The sequence below is a fragment of the Callorhinchus milii genome, unplaced genomic scaffold (assembly GCF_018977255.1).
Source record: "Callorhinchus milii isolate IMCB2004 unplaced genomic scaffold, IMCB_Cmil_1.0 Scaffold1, whole genome shotgun sequence".
NCBI classification, from domain to species: Eukaryota; Metazoa; Chordata; class Chondrichthyes; order Chimaeriformes; family Callorhinchidae; genus Callorhinchus; species Callorhinchus milii.
In genome coordinates, this window is record NW_024704742.1 from 93364623 (window position 1) to 93386065 (window position 21443).

At 38.7% G+C, this 21443-nt stretch overlaps 1 protein-coding gene and 1 long non-coding RNA gene across 2 annotated transcripts in view; one reads left to right on the forward strand and one right to left on the reverse strand.

The window, feature by feature from the left end:
- The window catches only part of lrrc2 (leucine rich repeat containing 2), a 46115-nt gene extending 35715 nt beyond the window's left edge, over positions 1 to 10400 (reverse strand). The window contains exon 1 of the mRNA XM_007899992.2: positions 10300 to 10400. The gene's annotated coding sequence lies outside the window, so the exon portion shown is untranslated. The remainder of the gene's footprint in view (positions 1 to 10299) is intronic.
- Positions 10401 to 13460: 3060 nt separating this feature from the next.
- Positions 13461 to 20673, forward strand: LOC103182834. The gene is made up of 4 exons (XR_488356.2): positions 13461 to 13794; positions 16533 to 16620; positions 16819 to 16967; positions 18653 to 20673. It is a non-coding gene; the product is annotated as an uncharacterized LOC103182834 (long non-coding RNA).
- Positions 20674 to 21443: the final 770 nt, after the last annotated feature.

Here is a 21443-nt window from a genome sequence, read left to right on the forward strand (position 1 = left end):
GCTCAGTGCATTTTATTAAAATCCCAGGCACAAAACAAATCACGATCAACCAGAAAAATAGTATCAGTGACATTTTTACTACTGTGACACAAAATCCTAGTGTTAGCCAAACAGGAGTCTGGGAACCATTAAGGGGGGAAGAAGGGGGTGAGGGATCCCCGAGTCTGTTTGATCACTGTCCCACGAAGGAAGGTTAAGAAATCAGCTAACTAGGGAATTAACCAGCTCCCATGTGTGCTTTCCAGCAGAGGTCACTGATCATAAAATCCCTGACTTATTTTTCCATCCATGTCCTACAAGCTGAGTTAGTTCTGCAGCATACTTTTTAGCACCACTTGAAACATAATCATTGTCACAAACTTCAAAGCATAGTTCTCAGTGATTCATTTTCTATTATAGTCAAGTGTCTAATTGTTTAATCCAAAATCATATTTATAATATTATTCAGAAAGAGCATGAAGCCTGGTTAAAGGGTTGACGTTTATTATAATCTCCCCTCATCTTTTTAGAAATGATAAAAGGCTTTGTAAAATTGTAACCTGAAATTATTCCTGACCTTAACTTGTATAAAATAGCAAGCACACTTCACACAATAGCAAGCATGTTTTATAATTTCAATTTCTGATTTCATGTTTTGAAATCGACAGTGTAACATTGAAATATTTTAGTAAATAAATAAATAACATGCTTGTTCTAGTGCTGTTATTGTACTTTAAATGTAAGTCTTGGATGTGATTTTTTAGGAGAATAGTGATCTTGACTGATCTTCTATTCTCCAGTCCAAAATGTTGAGGTGACCCAGTTGTTGGTTGGAATTGGATCCTGCAACCTTCCTATGACCTAGTCCTTCACCACATGGTGCCTCTTTCCTACCAAGCTATTGGGGCCGTAATAATAATGGTGATAATAATAATCCTTGCATTTGATGTAGCGCTTTATCGCATCGTTGCAACGTCTCAAAGAGCTTCACAGAATATTTTGTGAAGTGAATTGACGGTGTATTTTGTGGGCGAGACACATGTAGGATGTTTTTGAGGGAGTTTTGTCTCTTTATGCTGTAGGGCTGAATGGTTACATTCAACTATTAGCAGCTTTTGTGGCCATTCATCATTCTTCACTAGATGATCTCCAAAAATATAATTATAAAGATACACGATTAAGGCTTCACTCACTCAACCACATAACTCCATTTGGAATGAATATTGCTGCGTGTTGTGTAAGATTACTTGCATTGCCATTAATAAGGATTGATATACACAGAAAACACAGAATCTGCCAATATCATTGCTGTGCTCCCCATGTGAATGACTCCATATAAATGCATGTTGCTGCTGAGTAAAACTTTTGTATTGGGGTGAGAAACCTTCAATTTACACAAGTGCTTGGTTGACACTGATGCATTGTGACTGGTACCATCTTGGACATTGAGAACATATCAACTTCCATCAGTTATAACATCTATACTATACTATGTCAACCTGAAAAAGAAATAATTTGGTACTTGCCTCCAAATTCTGCACCACACAGCTGGATTAACTAATGTTGACATTATTAACACATTCAATTGACTTATTCGGACAATTAAAATGTCCTAAGATATGCTATGGTGTCAGGTTTGGCTCAGGTGATAGCTTGCTTATCTCAATGGCAGTAAATTCTGGGTTCATCAACACCTGAGCTAGGCTAGGCTTACCATATGGTGCTCTCATTTACTATCCTTCAGATAAGATAATTAATTCATACCGTGTCTCCTTGTCCTTCAAGTAGACATTATAATATTTTATGAAAATATTTGAAAAGAGAAGGAAGTTTTTCTCAAGTCCTGTCCAACAGTCTTAGAAGATTCATTTTTCATTCACCTCATGGTTGTTTTGGAGAACTTGCTGTGTGCAATTTGGATTCAATAACAGCCAATATTTAACACATGATATGTCAGCGTACTCAGTTGGTAACACTCGCCTCTGAGTCAGAAGGTTGTGGGTTCAAGCCCTGCATTAGGTCTTTGAATTTATATTGTCTTGGGTTCACTCCATCACAGTGCTGGGGGTGTGCTGCCTTGTCTGAACTGTCAACCGTCAGATGAGACATTGAACCAGGATTCCATCTGCCTGTTCAGGTGGATGTTAAAGATCCCATGGGACTATTCCAAAAGAGAAGAGAGTTTCTTTCCGTGTCCAGACCAACAATCTCCCAAATAAAATTGATCATTTGCTTCATGGCTGTTTGTGGGACATTACTGTCTCTTGTTGGTTTCAATTCAAGAGCTCACTTTAACAATGTCCTATTAGACATGTTCAGCACTGAGTAGTTTCAGGCGCTAGTACTAGGACGTTAAAGGTCCAGCACACTGGAGTGTAAAATGCAGCTTCAGGCACGTTTTTACTGCTCACCTTAATATAACCTCTTATGTATTCACAATACAGGTCCACTTGTATTATAGTGATGCTGTGTTTGGCAATAACAATGCACTGTCCTTTTGGAAACAGTCCATAAACACAGTTGTTTATTTAATGATACATGGTTCAATCATTCAATCACACACAGGGAATTATTCAAGCTTGAGTCTTTAGCACCGGCTTCAGGCATAGCTGCGTGATATTTCAGTAATTTTAAAAAAAATTCTGATTCTAATGACTGCAAAGCCCCCAAAAAATGTTTGTGAGAAAAAAATAAAATAACCTTGGTGACCATTTAGCTGAGATCAATGCCAGTAAGAATACAATAAAATTCTGTGAAGCACTTGAGATGTTTCAACAACGTGATAAGGCTCTATATATAAAATGCAGAGATTATTATTAGAGTTGCTGAAAATTGGGTTACAGATTGGGTGCCAATTTTTAAAAGTGCCTTCAACTTTAGATTGCAAAGACATCTTACCTCTGAGATGTCACAAGTTACCACTTTCAGCACTGTTTATTGTTTCATGACTCACATGAGAAAATTAATGCCAGCTCTGTACAGTCTTAACTGCAGACAGCTGGGATTCTGAACACCTGAGAAAGCAGTGAGAATGTGGAATACTGTGCATCATATGGCCTTAGATGCAAAAACAATTGAGATTTTTAAAGGAGACAGATACACGGAGTGCGGGTATTAAGGGGAATGAAGAAAAGCTGGGGAAACAAGATTAAAAGATCTGCCATGATCTATATTGCAACTTCATAGGAACAGGAGAAGACCATTCAACCCATCAGGTCTATATTGCTATGAAAGGCAACGTGAAAGGCACTGTACCAAATGTAAGGATTATTTATATTCAAAATAAACCTTGTATTTCATATCGTGCCTTTAATGTCAAAAACTCAAAGAGCTCACAAAGCTTTCCTATAAAATATGTTTGTATTTCAAGAGAACATGGCAGCAAAGCAATGTCTCTCAAAACCCATCAAGTAATTGACCAATTTTATCTGAAGGAATGTTAACCAGTTTTCTGTCATTTTTAAAATAACTTAAAAGACAATTGGCTTCAAAATTAAGCTTGCATTTAACAATTTGCCAAATTCTAGATGCTCCAAAATGTTACATAAAGTAGACGCTAGTGGAATTTCTTATTTCTCCTGACTACTCACTAAACTTGACAGCAATTATCCATGAAGTGTTCTCAGATGTTTCAGTGCTATAACAAAGATGTAAGGCTTTTTTGGTAGTGGAGATCACAAAATTACACTTTTAATGGGAACACTACCCTGCATAAAGGGCGCTATATAAATGCAAGTTGTTGTTCTTGTTTAATGATGTTGCCATAACCGCCCACCCTCTCACACCTGATGTGTGGAGGCTGCGGACACACAAGCTGACAGCAGCCCAGGAGTTTGCTATCACTGACCTTGCCGGTGGAGTTATAATAGAATAATAAGCAGCAAATGCCTATTGTCAGCTTTTAATTTACATTCCTCTAGTGTTTCTTTCACAAAGAGCTGATATTATCTGATGCACACTCAGGGAGTAAAGTTAAATGTAACCTTAGTCGAAAGTCTCAGGTATCTGCCAAAGCCTTTGTTATGTGGGGTTATTTGAATTCAACAGTCAATGCCTAGCGAGGACATCTTTAACATACAAGCACACAGCTATTTCCTCCGAATTATGCTTTTCAGTGGAAAAAGCAATTAGTGGCCGATGGGGGGGGGGGGGGGTGTTGGGCGGTTGGTGGTTTCTGCATACCCAAAACAAAGGTCTCCCTCATTTATTCTTGGAAGGGAATTCTTCCTGCTCAATTCAACATGAAACAGGGCAGTGATTCAAAGGAAATTACTGTGAGGTTATTTGCAAAAACATTTTTTTTTGTTGAGAGTCTGGGATGATGAGGAACCAAGTCTCATTGTGTCAGAACTAAGGCAGAGAATATTAATAATAATAAATATTTGTATTTGATATAAAAATATCAACCTCTTGCAAAAGGTAGCTATTTTAAGATGCTCAAATATATTAAGTAAGATCCATTCATATGTAATCTGGAGGTGTTATTGGCCCATCTGATCTATCAGAGAAAACCATCAAGAAATTACCTCTACAAAGTGATTTAAGATAATAACATAATAATAATAATAAACCTTACATTTGGTACAGCACCTTTCACGTCGCGAGGACGTGCCAAAGTGCTTCACAGGATAAACTGTAAAGTAGTGTGACTGCGTGTGTTTTTGTGGGAGTAGCAGAGAAAATAAGCTGAGTCAGGAAGAGATAGTTATATGATGCCAAGCTCAGAGTTGAAAAGCCTAGTTGTGGGCAGACTGAGGTGTCGCACGAATCCCTTGGGGAACTGAATCCTTGCAGAGCAATCAGTGCCTTCAGGAGAGGAGGAGGAGGAGGAGAGAAACACTGAAGGTAAATAAGCCGCTCCTTGAAAGAGTTGGCGTCAGTGGCTCCGGACAAAACGCCTCGGGAAACAGACTGCTTCTCCCAAGGAATCCCAAGATCAGGTCGGAGCCGAGACTTTGTGAGTTGTGGTGACATGAATGGTTAAAGGATCTTCTTGCTGATTAAGCTGATGAGTTGGTGTAACGTAAATGGGTACTTTATCCTTGCTGATATCTCTTCACGTAACTTTTTGGCAGACTTTCTCCCATCTGCAGACGAATCTCTCCAAGAGTTCATACCAGGTGTCCTTGCTAATAGGTTCTGTACTATATTAAGGTACAAATAGCTTACCCAAGTCCCTAGCTCAGGCTGTGCATTTGAATCCGAGTGCTTTCAATGTGGAATTTGCATGCCTTTGAAACATTCCATACATAGATCAGGTGGTGGAATGTAGACAGAAAACAGGGACCGTTGCTCCCTAAAGGTTTAGTTAAGGTGATAGATTTTTATTTCTATTAAAAATAATCAGCAACAGACTGCCCCAAATTAAAGGTCAGTTAGTATTTAATAATTTAATAATTTCTTCAGGACCATAGTGTGGGCATTAGTATTGTTAAAATCATCCCCTCTGACTGGCTCTGTGTTCGCCGATCAGATCTCCCCCTTCTTCAATGAGGAGCCTTAATTCTTTCATTCTTTTCTTTTTCTTCAAAATTATTAAAATAATAATAAATTGGTCACTCAATCCATGACTTTTTGTGGGACACTGCTGTGCGCAATTGGCGGCCACGTTTCACTCACCAAATATACAGTCAATTCACTTTACAGTGTGTTCTGTGAAGCGCTTTGGAACATCTCGAAGACGTGATAAGGCGCTATATCAAATGCAAGGATTATTATTATTATGGTGTACATGAGTAGAGGTCGGGCGAGGACGGAATCGAGTTCATTTGCGATGGATTCATTGGAAAAATCACCTGCTCACACATACTTCCTCAGGATCCTGCACGAAGAATGATGGCACACTGGAACTGGCCGTAAAACCTGAGCTTCATCTCCATCTGCACTTTGAGGAGACAATTAGGGAAGCAAAAAAAATCCTTGTCGAAAACCCAGCATTACCAATGTTCTTCTGTTACTTCTTGTTGCTTTGTTCATTGCTGTTTTTTATCAGAGCTGTTTCCCACTGTAGCAGCAGGGCCATACTGTGTGGTCCACAGCCCTGCCCCCAGCAGCCAGCCTATATTATAAAGGCAGTGTGGCTCTTGACTCCTGATGAGGTTTCATCTTCCACGTCAGGCGGAGGTGGGTCAAACAATCCTTCTCCACCCTCCTCACCTCCCAGGTGAAATATGAAATGGTAATTGGAGTTCTGAGCGAGAATTCACTTACTTCCCTCATGGATCTATTTATTTGCTGGCGGGAGCTCAGTGGGAGGGCAATCCATGTTATTAGCGCACAATGACATTCATACTTGAAACTAAACAGCTGTAACATAACCATTGTAAGTTTATCCAGAGACAATCAACACTAGATTATCAGGAAATACTTTCCTCCGGGTACACACGCACACAGGACCTGAAGACATGTCGTGCTTCAGACAGTAAATCCAGGGACAAAGTGGTTTGAAGTTCAACCTGGATTTGCTTGGAATAAAGATTTTGACATCTACTGGATACTCTTCTTCTCAGCTTTGACTTTACGAGTTCAGTGGCTATCAAGGCTTGTGGTCGTCATGAAGCAGCACTGCCCCCTATTGGATTGTTAACCCTCTTCACTCCGGGTAAATAAATAATATTCCCTGCGTTTGATATTGTGCCTGGTCACGTTGAAACACCTCTAAATGTTTCGCAGAGCTTTTCTTTAAAGCATAGTGTCTGTCTGTGTATCTTTTTAGGTGAACAAGGCAGCCAATGTTTGCACAGCAATATCCGATAGTGAAAAAGTGAATGACCCATTTTTTAAAAAATCTGGGGAATTGTTGACCAGGATACAGGGAGAAATTCCCTTTAAAATCCACCAGAGCAGGCAGTTGGAATCTTAGTTTAATGTCTCATCTAAATGATGGCACCTCTAACAATGCAGTCATCTCCCAGCCCAGCCCTGGAGTGTCAGCCTAGACTACGAGTTCAAAGCAATGGCATGACATGGTGCATAAACCCACAACAACGACAACAACAACAAGATTCCATTTATAAAGCGCCTTTCACGTCAGGAGGACGTCCCAAGGCGCTGCACAGTTGGGTCATGCTTCGGTCTCAGAGGTGACTGTGCTGCCAACTGAAACAGGCTGACACCAAAAATAATTCTACTTTCTAACCAGTCACTGTTTCCATATAAACATTCCACCAACTCTGTAAGACCATTTTGGCTTAAAAATGTAATATCACACAGATTACAAAAATACAGTCATTACAATTAACAGTAAATCCCGTGAAGCATTTTGAGACATCTTGACGATGTGATAAAGCTCTATATCAAATGCAAGGATTACAACACTTCCCCATGTTTTATACATACTCTTCTAATATTTCAGTATGCTCTGGTAAACCTTCAACATGTTCTGTCTATGTCTCACTTTTGTCTGCTAATACTTTTCAACATGCCCTGTCAAAAATTTTGATAGCTATGTTGACAGAAGGGAAATTTATATTCCTTGTTGTTAAGACATTGCAACAAGAGCTGACCACTGGATTCTGTTTCTTGTTTGCACTGTATTCTTTGCTCTTCATGAAGCATTGCAATGTCAATGGGGCTCACTAGCCACGAACATGTTGAAATATGCGGAAGTAATTTCATTTAATCAATGTCACAAATTAATTCTTGATCATATCAAATGCAAGGATTATTATTATTATATTTATCTCTTCTTAACCCAGGAGTGGTGAGGCCAATTTGCACCTCTGTTGCTTGTCAGGCTGAAATCAGTCTCCCTACTTTCTCCCCTGCCCTCCAACCTCCCCGATCCCGACCCCCAGCTCGGGCTGAAACACTGATTGTCCAGCACCTTGGGACATCCTCCTGACGTGACAGGCGCTATACAAATGTAATTTTGTTGTTATTATTAATTATACATTCTTGTTATGTGGGCAAATGTTCAAGGCAGCTCATATATATTATCATGTCTACCTTAATATCTGTCCATTTCTTGTGTATTGTCTGAATAATATCATTGAGCAGTGGTTATAAGTAGGACATTTTTGTGGTGTTGTGAAGTTGGTAACATTCTTGATGTGTTTGTTAAACCTTGGGTGAAATGGTGCCTAACTCTTTCTTTCTTCAGATAGCTGCACTGACACTTCTGTTTCTACTGAGTGACATTCAAGTAATCAATCAATCATTTCACCAGCTGCTACAGGAACAGTCAACATTATCTCAGACTGGGAGTAATGGGAAGCGGAGTTCATTGCAGCGATCGAAATAGACTTGAAGATGGATGTGTAGCTAAGGATGGAATGCACTGTCCACTTATGGTCCTTTCACAATATTATATATAATAGAATATAGCTTAATTTTTAAACAAAGATCCTGGTTCAATCGGTATAAAATTATACTAACATTATATTAAAAAACTGGACTTTTATTTTTTTCACGAACCAAATAAATAATAATCCTTGCATTTGATATGCTACCTCATCACATCTTTGAGATGTCTTAAAGCACTTCACAGCATATACTGTAAAGTGAATTGACTCTATATTTTGTGGGCGAAACGCAGCAGCCAATTGCACACAGTAGTGTCCTACAAAAAGTCGTGGATTGAAGTGACCAATTTAATATTTTATTTTTTTGAAGGAATTATTACCCCCAAGAAAAGTGATCTGTCAATCAACTAACAATCGGGTTCATACTTACTGCTAGGTAAACAGAGGCGTGTGGAATAAGGAAACTCGCCCAAGGTTTCATCCTGCCAGGAATCAAACCCAGGTCTCTTGCTTGAAGGCGAATGCACTAACCACTGAACTACATGTGGAGCATGTGCATTTCATTCTTATCAGAAAAGTGGATGTGAATAATAATAATAACAATAAATAATCCTTGCATTTGATATAGTGCCTCATCATGTCTTCGAGATGTCTTAAAGCACTTTACAGAATATACTGTATATTTTGTGGTGAAAGGTGGCAGCCAATTGTACACAGCAGTGTCCCACAAACAGTCATGAATTGAGTGACCAATTTATTATAATTTTTTTTGAAGGAATTATTACCCCCGAAAACAGGAAACAAGCATGTGGACTAAGGAAACCTGCCCAATGTTTCGCCCTGCCGGGAATTGAACCAGGGTCTCTCGCCTGCGAGGCGAGTGCTCTAACCACTGAGCTACAGGACTAAGGTAATACAGTGAAGGTGTACAATGGAGCTTAGTGACAGTCTGTTAACACCACCAGGCCTTGGAAGAACAGCAGAATCATGTCATCAAGATATCTCAAAGTACTTCACAGGATTTACTGTAGAGTTGAGTGATTGTGTATTTTGTAGGCTAAACGTGGCAGTCAGTTTGTGTACAGCAATGTTCCAAAAACAGCCATGGAGTGAGCGACTAATTTTATTTGGAAATTAGGAAACTCCCTTCTCTTTTCAAATAATGCCATTGGATCTTTACCGTCCACCTGATCAAGCAGACGGGGACTCAGTTTAAAGTCTCATCAGAAGGATGGCATTTATTAATATACCATTTCAGAGCATCCAGAAATTTGTAAGTTCTTAAACACAGCCTTAATTCTGAGGCCGTTGTCCTGTAAGTTCTTTTAGGAATCATGGAACACAGACCCTGAGACTGAATTTGGAAAATTCTGGACAATCTGAAAGGCGACATTAATCAAGTAACTGAACCCAAGCTGAAATTTTGTCCCAGTAATCTCAGTATTAGTTGGGAAGAGGTCCCAAGCAGAGATTGTAAGGACGACTGGTGAAAAATAAGATGGAAATGTCTCACTGTTATAGTGCGTAAGCAGCTGTTCTGTAGTGGCGAGTTGTTGAGGTAATGCAGTGGGCCTTCTAAACTGCACTCTGCTATTGATTGTGCTTTCTGCTGTTAATTGCCGTGTGATAAAAATCAAAGCCCCTCACAGCAAACCTGGACAGGACGCCCATAAAACAAGGCACTGAACGCTTGCATTGCTTAAAGTTACATATTTTACAGAGCTGTTTGCGCCCTCGGATTTTCCCTAACAAGGTTACAATCCTCTTAACGCAGAATGTTCCAGAAATAAACATTTGAATGTTATGTTGGCAACCATGTGCTGATCAGGTTACGTTTCACAGAAATATAGGTAGAGACGGTGGCTTCAGCTTTCGGCAGCTTATTTAATTAGAGAGATAAGTAAATCAATTGAACTTAGTCCAGACAAATTGAAGCAAACCCAATCAGCTCTACACCAGAACCAAATCCCCTTTAAAAGTCCATCCCTCCCTCTCCCTCTCTCCAGCACTATAGACAGAAGATCCCAAACACAATACCAGGGTAAATCATGAGACAAGGGTTACATTTTATTCTCACCTCCAATTTTCTAATTTCCTCTCCTGAATGTAGTGATTGCTGAGGTGCAGATACACTGTGATCAGCCACCTCCCGTGCTTCATCCAAGTGGTCATTTCTCTTCTGTGAGTGTAAGCAAAGAAAGCTCCTTCTCAAGTTCAGGGAAGCTAATTGTGTGTCTCTGGGGAAATTCAGTCAGTTTCCATTATGGGTTTGCTGCAGTAACTTGATAGCTTTCAGGGAATTCTTATATGGAATGGTTTACGCTGAAATGGTTTGAGATGGATAAAGTAGGGATTGCGCTCTTTACTTGGAGATCATATATTGTTCCTCGGTCTGCTGTTGAACTACCCTGAGAACCTATAGTAATTACACGACTGAGCTAATATTGGGTGTGACACAATGCTCCTGGGTTCTTCTTGGTAACATTTTTCATAGGATCAGGAATTGCTCATATAGCCTATCAAGCTTGTTCCGCCATTTTATTAGCTCATTGCAGCCCTTTATCTTTCTAATTCCATTTTCCACTCTTCTCTCCAAAACTCTACTTCCCACGGATCTATCTAGCACCCTCTTTAACAACTCAATTCATTTTGCATGTATGTAGATTCTGCATCATCATCACCTACAAACACAGTGACTGCACTTCACAGTAAAATTCTACGAAGCCCTTTGAGACGTTCTCCCAACATGAAAGGTGCTGTATTAAATGCAAGGAGACAGAGGAAGGATATCAGAGGATATGGGAAAGAGCTAGGAATTCAGATTAGTTTATTGGCGGAACAAATCTCAATATGTAAAAAGTAGCCTTTTATGTTTCTATGGTTTACAGCATTTTAACAATTTTGAAATTTTCAACATACTTTAGTAACTAACGAATTGGTCTCCCACCTTCAAGAAATCTTTTCTGGATTCACTTTTAAGGTTTAACACTTTAAAGTGTTTATTTATCTGTTTCTAATTACATTACCTAGCAGAATTCACAATCAAACAGTTGAATTGATTACTATTTATTCATCCTGTAAAGATCAACGGAAACAACACCATCTCCTTAAATAAAGAGGCATACACATCATTTACATGAATCAACACATTGTTCCAGTACTTCATTGCCCAGATTTGTTTTTCTTTATCTCTCTGAATGTCTCTACCCCTTGCCCCTAAGCAGCCACCTCTGGCTGAGCTGATAAGAAAGCTGTTCTGTAAGGTTTTCTGTAACCGGTTGGTGCCAAAAGATTTGTGATCAGGTTTGTTTCAGGAAGGAAAAGTTGAGCATTATCAGGTCCTGTCTCCCTCCCCACTTTCAACGGACCTTCTTATTGTGCTACATATTGAGGCAGGCAGTTTGGTGAACTTATGCCCTCTGATCTTGGAATCCCCAAAAGTTCACCCTTATCTTGGCATTTTACAATGATGTTCAAGGCGTGGACGGATAACAAAAATAGATGTCAGCTTGGTTCAGTTGGTAGGACTCTCACCTGAGTTAGAAGGTTGTGGTTGCAGTCTCCACATAAAGACTTTCAAGTCACAAGTCTAGGCTGACACTCCAATTCCGTGCTGGAGCTGTGACACATTGTTTGAGGGATATTAATGTAACTACCTGTATACGCAAACGATCAAAACTGATTTTCATTTTAAACACAACCAATTGCTGAGCAGTTGAAATTAATCTTTTAAAAAACAAAAAATCAATTCCAATAGATACAGGGATCTTTTTGACTATAGAATTATAGAATTATACAGCACAGAAGGAGGCCATTCGGCCTATCGTTCCTGTGCCAGTTCTTGAAAGAGTTGTCCAAATTAATCCCACTCCCCCGCTCTCCCCCCATAACCTTGCAAATTTGTTCTCCCCAAATATCTGAGTCCTGTAGCTCAGTGGTTAGAGCACTCGCTTTGCAAGTGAGAGACTTGAGTTCAATTCCAGGCAGCGCGAAACCTTGGGCAAGTTTCCTTACTCCACACACCTAATAATAATCCCTCCAAAGCAAAACAATAATAAATTGGTCATTTTCAATCTACGACTGTTTGCGGGACATTGCTGTGCGCAATTGGCTGCCGCGTTTGCCCACAAAATATAGTCAATTCACTTTACAGTGTGTTCTGTGAAGCGCTTTGGGACGTCCTCCTGACGTGAAAAGCGCTATACCAAATGCAAGGATTATTATTATTATTATTATCTATCCGCTTTTCTCTTGAAAGTTGTTATCGAATCTGCTTCTACCACCCTTCCAGTGCCTTGGGACGTCCTCCCAACGTGAAAGGCGCTCTATAAATGTAATTTTGTTGTTGTTGGTGTTTCAGCCAATACATTCCAGATCTGAACTCGTCCAGATCTGAACAATTCGGATTAATTCCATTTTTCAAATCAATATGTTTCCTGGCCAACAAACACCCAACTAAAATTGGTCATTCACTTTGTGGCTGTCTGTGGGACATTGCTGTGTGCAAATTGGCTGCCAAATCCACCCATAAGATACCCAGTCACTATACTTCACAGTAAAATTTGTGAAGCACTTTGAAACATTTCAACAACGTAATATGACACTATATGAAATGCAAGGATCGTTATTATTATTATTATTGTTATTACCTGCTGCATTGTAGCCCCAGCAGGAGTCGTTACCTTCAGGAGAGCAGGAGTAAAGTGGAGAGACTTGAAACGAGGGAAAAACCAATGCATGAGTATTCATTTGCTGCACAAATAAAATTTGGTCCTATACGTTTAACCGAGGTACTTGTTCTGAGCCAGTGAAACTGAAAGTCAATTGGAAACTATATTTCTTTGGTATGTTACAGGAAGCACATGTGTTACATGTGTTACAGTATCAGAAAAATGTAATCTGTAATGCCAGCAATGAATTAGTGGAGAAATTGTAATCCTTAATATAATTTGACATGTGTAATGCACAGATGCTTCTGCAGTGCTTTAATGAGTAACACTGTGACATTTAACAGCTAAGTGCAGAAGCCTTATTTCAAGATATCATGAATCAAGAATCAAGTTTATTATCTCTGCCAGTTGTCATGTAACAGAATATGCTATCGCAGATTGTTCTACAAGTAATTTCACACTTACCGATCCCACCGGGTGCCAGATGCAAATGTGAGTAAGCTCCATGAAAGTCACACTGAATGAATGATGTGTTTTTCAAAGAAATAGAGGCTTAGTCTCTGCCAAGTTATGCTTGGCCTGCAGGGGTTTTGTGACATCTACCAAAAAATATCCCACCGCTTGAGGTTGTGCTTTGGAAGCCTAGAGACTAAAATGTCATCATGCATACTCTACTACAAAATGCGTGGAATGATGCATGCCCTCTGATCTCCACATCCCTATTCAAATAGACTTTGTCACCAGCTCTGGGATAAGCAGGACCGAGACATAACGGAAAGAAACGGAATATAATTAGTATGAGTTGGCCATTGTCCACTCTGGTTGAGTCTCTAAACAGATAGGCAATACCATATTTTTGAGGAACACCATTTTGTCAGTGGAACAGAGTTCTGCTATTCCTGGTAAGAGAAAAGTTTTTCATATCTTATTTTATTTCCTGGTGTTTCAACTCTCTTAATATGGAGGCTCTTACTTGTGGATATCATTGTCCTATTAACCCCATCATTAAGGATTTGAGTAATACTGTATTTATTTATCATAACCCCAGTTCAGTCGCAGCAATTTTATAGTAAAATCGTAAGGCTATGGAATCCTTTGAATGAACGGTATCTTGTAAAGTTATTGTTTGATTTTAGCTGGAACAGATGGTGAATTTGTTTGCGATCCTTGTGCAGGATTTTAAGTCTGACCACCAGATTGTTCCTGTTATGAAGCAGTGCCTGATTCCTGATTAAAAAAACTGCCCTTTCATCATGCTCACTCTGACCTGTCTAGGTTCTGGAAATACCTTCATTAATGATAGAATGGAACTGTATTTAAACTGTATACTTGTCAGTGCATAAAATAAACCAGGGAGAAACTACTATGATAAAATTGCATTTATAATAACAATCGTTAGAATCCTTAAATTTGATATAGCCCCTTTCATGTCGGGAGCATATCTCAAAACACTTCACAGGAAATACTGTAAAGTGCAGACTGTATATTTTGTAGGCAAATGAACCAGCTAACTACATTTCATATGTCATAAGTCATAAACCTTGTGAAAACAAGCCTGATGTTTTTTCTTGTCATTTATTTTTGCTAATAAATCAAGTGCAAACCAAATTCAATATTAAAAAGCATTGCCAGACCAAAATAACTTTCTGGTGCATTATTTAAACATAGTTAATGACACAGCAGTCATATAAACTGATCACGTGTTCTAGTGCTCTAAACTAAATGTGGGGATCCCAATAGAGTTTTTGAATGAACACATTATTGGGTAGGAATTCCACCAGGGTCTAGATTTACTCTATTAACGTAGCACTTCAGAACGTACAGAATGTTGCAAATTCTTAAATCCAGCCTTAGTTTTGGAGCCAAAACATTTATTTTAATAATGAGAGAAAACTAGCTTCAAATTGAACAACTAGTCCAATTCTGGCTAATCAAATAATAAGATGTTATTATTTACACATGGGACATTATTGACAACAGTAGATTTTAAAAGAAAAAATTGTGTAAGTTAAAAAAAAAATGTTTTAGCTTCAACCAGTTCACAGTACCCACTGTTGATAAAAGATTGGACACAGTCAAGCTATAGTTTCAGTGCTGTATCTGGCAAGGAAATGTTGCTGTAATCATCTAATGTGGATCTTTAGTTTGAAACAATTAAGTCTTTGTGCTCTGTCTGATTTTTAAAAAATGAAAATCATCAACAATATATTTTCTGTTACGGGTTTTCTTTTGGTCAACCAGGTGTCTGACTTACAGATGTAGAAACCCATCAAGAGTATCCAAACCAGAAAGAGCCACATACATGTGCCACCTACATATGAACATTTACAGTTTTGTTTCCAGTAGTTCCTGCAGCCTCAGAAAATTCAAGATAATTCAAGAGTAAAACTAAATTATTATTAATTATAATAAATAATAATTCTTGCATAGGCTATAGCACTTTTCACATCTCCTAGACATCTCAAAGCACTTCACAGAATATACTGTAAAGTGAATTGACTCTATATATTTGTGGTCGAAACACGGCAGCCAATTGCGCACAGCAGTGTCCCACAAACGGTCGTGGATTGAAGTGACTAATTTATTATTGTTTTTTTTCTTGAGGGATTATTATCAGGCGTGTGGAGTAAGGAAACTTGCCCAAGGTTTTGCCCTGCCGGGAATCAAACCCAGTTCTCTCACTTGCAAGGCGAGTGCTCTAACTACTGAGCTACAGGACTCCATGATAATAATCCTTGTATTTGTTGTAGCACATCATCAAGACGTCTCAAAGTACTTCACATGATTTACTGTTGAGTGTAGTGACTGTGTATTTGCAGGCTAAGTTAGATAAAACCTAATTTTATGTCAGGCAGTATAAGATGTAACTATAACTTCACTGAGGGGATGGGGAGGGTACAATTGACAATTTGGTTCAGCAAAAACAATACAAATTTACATTTTAATGTAAGTCTGTGTGTGTATGTGTGTGTGTATGTGATGGCTGTTCATTTTCCTCATCAATTTTCACAGCAGGAGGAAGCTGGTTTTTAACTATTTCTCACAACGATCATATTTCAGCTGGGAAAAAATTATAACGCCATAATTCATAACAAATCTAATTCATAATGGTGGCAAATTAACTATTTCTAGTACTTTCATTACTCAAATTGCTAAGCATCAGCCCTTGAAATGCCACCCACTTTTACTCTGAAAGTCTAATTTAAGAAAATTCATCAGTTCAGGTTTATTTTGACCATCTCTTTAACAAAACCAATTTCCAAATTAAGCTTGAGTTTAAACATTTTCCAAACTTTAGGCTAAGAAATTTCAGGTTTCAGTTCCACAAAGAGTAGACATCAGTAGAAATATACAAATGATAATACAATTATTACTTATAATCTATTGCTGGTATTTTGCTTGGTGCCAACCTGACTCAGTTGATAGTACTCTGACATCTAATTCAGACAGTTCTGAATTTCAAGTCTCATGTCCGTAGTTGAGCTCATAGTCCACGCTGACTCTCCAGTCAAGTATTGTTGGATGTTCTGTTCTCTCAGATGAGATGCTTTAAGTCCTCCGAGACACAACCATGCATGAAGGGCTCTATTTAAATGCAAGTTGTTGTTTGTTGTTGTTTAACTCAATGTTCTGTTCTCAGGTGGTTGTTAAAGATCCTAAGACACTGTTCAGAAAACAGGAAGGAATTTCTCTTGGGTGTCCTATCCAGCAAACTTCCAGATTAATTGGTCAGTCACTTCACAGCTATTTGTGAGATTTTTCTACGTGTGAAATGGTTGCTGCATTTGTTTTCCCAAAACTTTTGCTCCAATTGACAATTATTGCTATAAAGTGCTGTGAGATATGTCAGTATATAAGGTGCTATAAAAATGCAAGTACATTCTTTATTCTCTTGTCATCAAGTCACAATGTACTTTTTTTTCTAGGAAATGAACAATTCATCATATTATTCCAATCGGGTGAAGGTATCTGGCAATGACTATGATCTGAGAGGAATATGGGAGAAGAGGATTCAAAAGCAGGAAGAGTGGCTACAGCAGGAACAAATGCGGGTGGATAAGAGTGCCCTGAACAAGTAAGAGTTTTTTATTGTTTTATCAGGAGATTGTGACTCCTTCAGCCCATTCAAAAAGTCCAGGACCGAGCCATGAGGTGGATTTGTAGCAAAAAAGGAATGAGGCTGGAGAGTGAACACATAAACACCATAAATTTCATCTCAAAATCTCAAAATTATTATAATTAATAATAATTTCATCTCAAAATGTGATTATGAACACTTAGTGGAAGTTTTCCTCTGTGGTGACTGTTCATTTTCCTCATCAATTCTTCCCCTCCTCTCCTTTCCTGAATACATTTAATTCCTGTATCTTTCCACTAGTTACTCTCCAGTACTTTGTCCAAGGGCAAGTGAGTTAAGGCCATGTGTGTATTCACTATTCACACGGAAGCCCTGAATGTAAATATCGACAAGCTATCCAACTACAGATGCAGGAAGAATATCAGTTGAGTTAAATCCTGTCCTCATCACTGTCCTCACACACTCATGTTTAGCAGACTGGGTAAGTGATCAGGAATGTGAACTCTGGCTCATTTTTCTCTCCTTAGCTGAGAGCCTCGAGGTCAATTGCAATGTTCCTATCTGAGATTGTTAGTACAAACTGAGAATCTGACCTGGGACCCTCCTGGTGTGTATGGCTTGGCTACTTATTAGATAGATTCTGTAAGTCATTGACAGAGGCTCAGTAGGGTCTTTTGCAAAAGGAAGGACTTCATTAAGACGACATGATTTTACCTATTTCACTACTCAACAGTAATAAGTTGAGCATTCAGTAGAAGATTAGATTCTTAATGTATTTATTCTCAATAAATTCAAGTTGTGAAAATGGGGACCCCTTACAGTAATTGGAAATGCCAACTCATGGAGACTCCATTCCAAGGAGACTCTGCAGTTTGACAGAAATTCTAATGTGAATTCGTATTAAGCAATATCATGAATCAGAATTCACCTACACCAAATTCAACATCAACAACTTGCACTTATATAGTGGCCTTCACATGGAGTAGTGTCTCAGAGCATACAAAATACTCTACACTTTACAGAAAGTACTATGAAGCTCTTTGAGGTGTCTCGATGTGATAAAGGGCAATATCAAATGCAAGGATTATTATATGGGAAAAAATTCCGTTCAGCGTTCCACACAACGCATTTAGTGATGTCAGCCATGAATGGGATTTCCTTTTATGGTTATGCATCACCAAAGATCCTGCAAATAATGCTGAATCATTGTTTACATCATTGTTTCTTATTTGGGAGACATCTGTACGGAGCATTCTTCATACATTACACTCATCTTTTTCCAAATGTTCTGTTCAGAGAGTATGATGTTACAGTATTCATATGTTGCGTTTGCTAAAGGCTGGCAGGTGAAAGGCCCACTGAGAAATGGGATGCTGAACATATGTACTCATGGAATACAAAAAGAAACTTCATGAAATCACAACGTAATAATGAAGTTGCTGTGGTTTTCTGTGATCTTCCCAATTCCCAGTGTGCATATTATATCCCAGGCTTCAGTTAAAGAAAGCCCATGACAGCAGCACAGCCCAGTTCATAATATTTTAGATATTTCCATGACAAATGCAGTAAAAGTAAACGTAACCTCAGTGTCACCCAGGGGCAATGAATAAATGTATTCAAATAATTGGAAAGAAGTCAAGAATGGCCCACATATAATACAATATAATGTGTCCTGCTTGCAGGCTCATCAAAGAGTGGAACCAGAGACTTGAAAGCAAAAGAAAACTGATGCAAAACATCCACGACGATGATAAGAAGAAAAATAAACCTGTGGTATCAATTGAAGCTCCTGTTCAGCAAGTGCCTTCGAGTGCTTGAGATTATTTAAGATGCTTTTGGGTCGTTTAATTAAGGCTTGCATGCAACCATGTTGTTAAGAGACAAATGTTTGCCGATGTCTAGCTAGTCAACTCACTGTGTAAATGTATCGATTTAGAATAGTGCAGGATCCTAGATTCCCTGTTACATGAGGTCTCATGTATTGCAGCATATTAAGGATGAAAACGTGTAATTCACAAACCAAAGTCTCAGTGCTAACAATGACATATGGTTTGAGTTCTGCTTTTGGGCCATTTCGAGTGAAGGCCCCAAATAACTGACAAAAGATTGGAAAACAAAATTCCGGAGCAAAATGACCTTCGTCAGCCTTTCGGATTGTGATTTTTTTCTAAATAAGTTTGGGAGCAAATCCTCCAATTTCGGTCGCAACCTGGCGTCGTTGTCAGTGACTTCCTGTTTACAAACACCACCTTTACCTTCTGAAAGCACACAACTATTTAAGCTATTCACCAAAACTCCATCATGTCTGCTGACATCTCCAATATTTCAATTCCCCAGCAATGGAGGCAACATTTCCACCAATTTAAAATAACCATTTCTCTCTGGGACACTTTTCCACTGGTTGAGATTAAACTGTAAACCTGAAGAGTGACTAAAAAGATTCGCAAATTATCACTCAAATCAATTAATTTTCTGCCCTCGTTCCAATATGTCACTGACATATACCACAGGATGCTTCAAAGGCAGAACTCTACATGTAACCCCATGGCCATTCTTCACATGTAAAGGCATGTAATGAATGTTGGCAGGCCATTTGACCGTGGGGGAAGGGAGAGAGATCACTTTTGAGTCCAATCTTGTCCTCATATAATGTTCAATGCTCAGGCTCCCAAGTTGATATATTTTAAAGTGAAATACGCTGTGTTGTTATTTGTTCACATGTGAGCATTTTCCATCAGAGATCACTGAATAGCGATCAGATACAGGCGCCCTGGCTTATTTATCTCCCCCAAGTCAAGAGAATCAATTGTAGCACCTTACCACTATCGTAACTAAGATCAGTTCACCCAGCACAGAACAGGGATTAAATCTTCCTGATCTGCATGGCTCGTATTATACACACTGAACCATTGTGTCCTGGGTACGAAGCACTTTTTTAGAAAATTACACAGACAGCTAAGAATGTCAATGTGGCCCAATTACTAATTACTGTTGGCTTTGTCCTTTGTCTGGTCAAATTTTTAGTTTTAATACCTAAACTATGGCCTAAGGGCAAAGCTACTGCCCTTCACAAAGAGAACAACATCAACTAAACATGAATTTGTAGAGTACTCTTCATGTGAAGGAACATCTCAAAGTCATCGTAATAATGTAATGTTGGTCATTGAGAAGGAAATGAGAGATTTAAAGATGTACCCACATACACACATACCTACTAATTAAAGTTGCTAGAAGAGATATTTTTAAGCGTAATTTGAAGCCAGGAAGTAAGGTATTAAGGGAAGGTGATTTTGGAGTTCCAGAGGACAGTGCAGAATAGCTGAAGGTAAGTTCAACAGTGGTGGAGCAAAGGGTGTGGGGAATGAGCAAGAGATCAGAGTCAGTAAAGTGCTGGTCGTGGCCTAGAATGAGGGCTGGAGAAGATTGAATAGGTAGTTTCAGTGAGATCAGGTGTTGGGTGCCAATAAAGTTTGGCCAAATGGGGGTAATGAGTGTGGAGAGCTTTGTACAGGAGAAAACTCAGGCTGCAGAGTTCTAGATCTGTTGCATTTGAAATTGGTCATTCACTTCCTGACTGTTTGTAAAACGTTGCTGTGTACACAGTGACTGCCACCTTCACCTGCAAGTACAGACACTAGACATTACAGTAATTCCTGTGAGGTATGTTGAGACACTTTGATGATATCATGAGGCCCTATATCAAATGTGAGGCTTAATTATATTATTAAAGTTATCTAATATTATTTATATTATCTAATTATATTATTATTAGATATGCGATAAGGGAGTTAACTGGCAATGCTCCGTAATGGACTGAATGTGTGGATTGAAACTCAGCTCAGGTAAAGCAGATGACTAAGGCTAAGGAGGTTACCCACCACCTGATCAATCTGACAGAGCAACCCAAAACATTTGATGGAAATGGAATCAAAATGGGAAATAACAATCTGCGTGCTATACAACACTGCAAAACCGAGACACTAAATAAAGATCTTTGGTTCAAACGTAGGCCAAAATAAACATTTCACAGATTACCCTGAACATTTCAGGACTGGGATCATAAGCAAAGTATAAGCGGGCAGTTGTTGTGTGTGTCTGTGTTGGCAGAACAACAAGCCTCTGATCTCCCATTCATCCTCTTCCCCTCTTCCTTACTCAGCAGCCAACCGTGTCCTTATACAGCACTCTTAAGAAAGATGCTATATAAATGAATGTTATTGTTGTCCATCTCACTCCCACTATTACTAATATTTGAACAACTCAGCTTTCCTGACAATGGATGAAGTGCATGTATCAAATAATAATTTGTTGTTGATAATGATTTTCAGCTTGTAAAGCTAATTTATTAGTTATATAAAATAATATGAGTGTTTCCTGTTTAGCAAAAAAAAACTGCTTCCCACAGTATTTTATCTTCTCATTAAAAATTAATGCTGGGAATTTTCTGTTTGTATTCCTTATTGCTATCAAGCA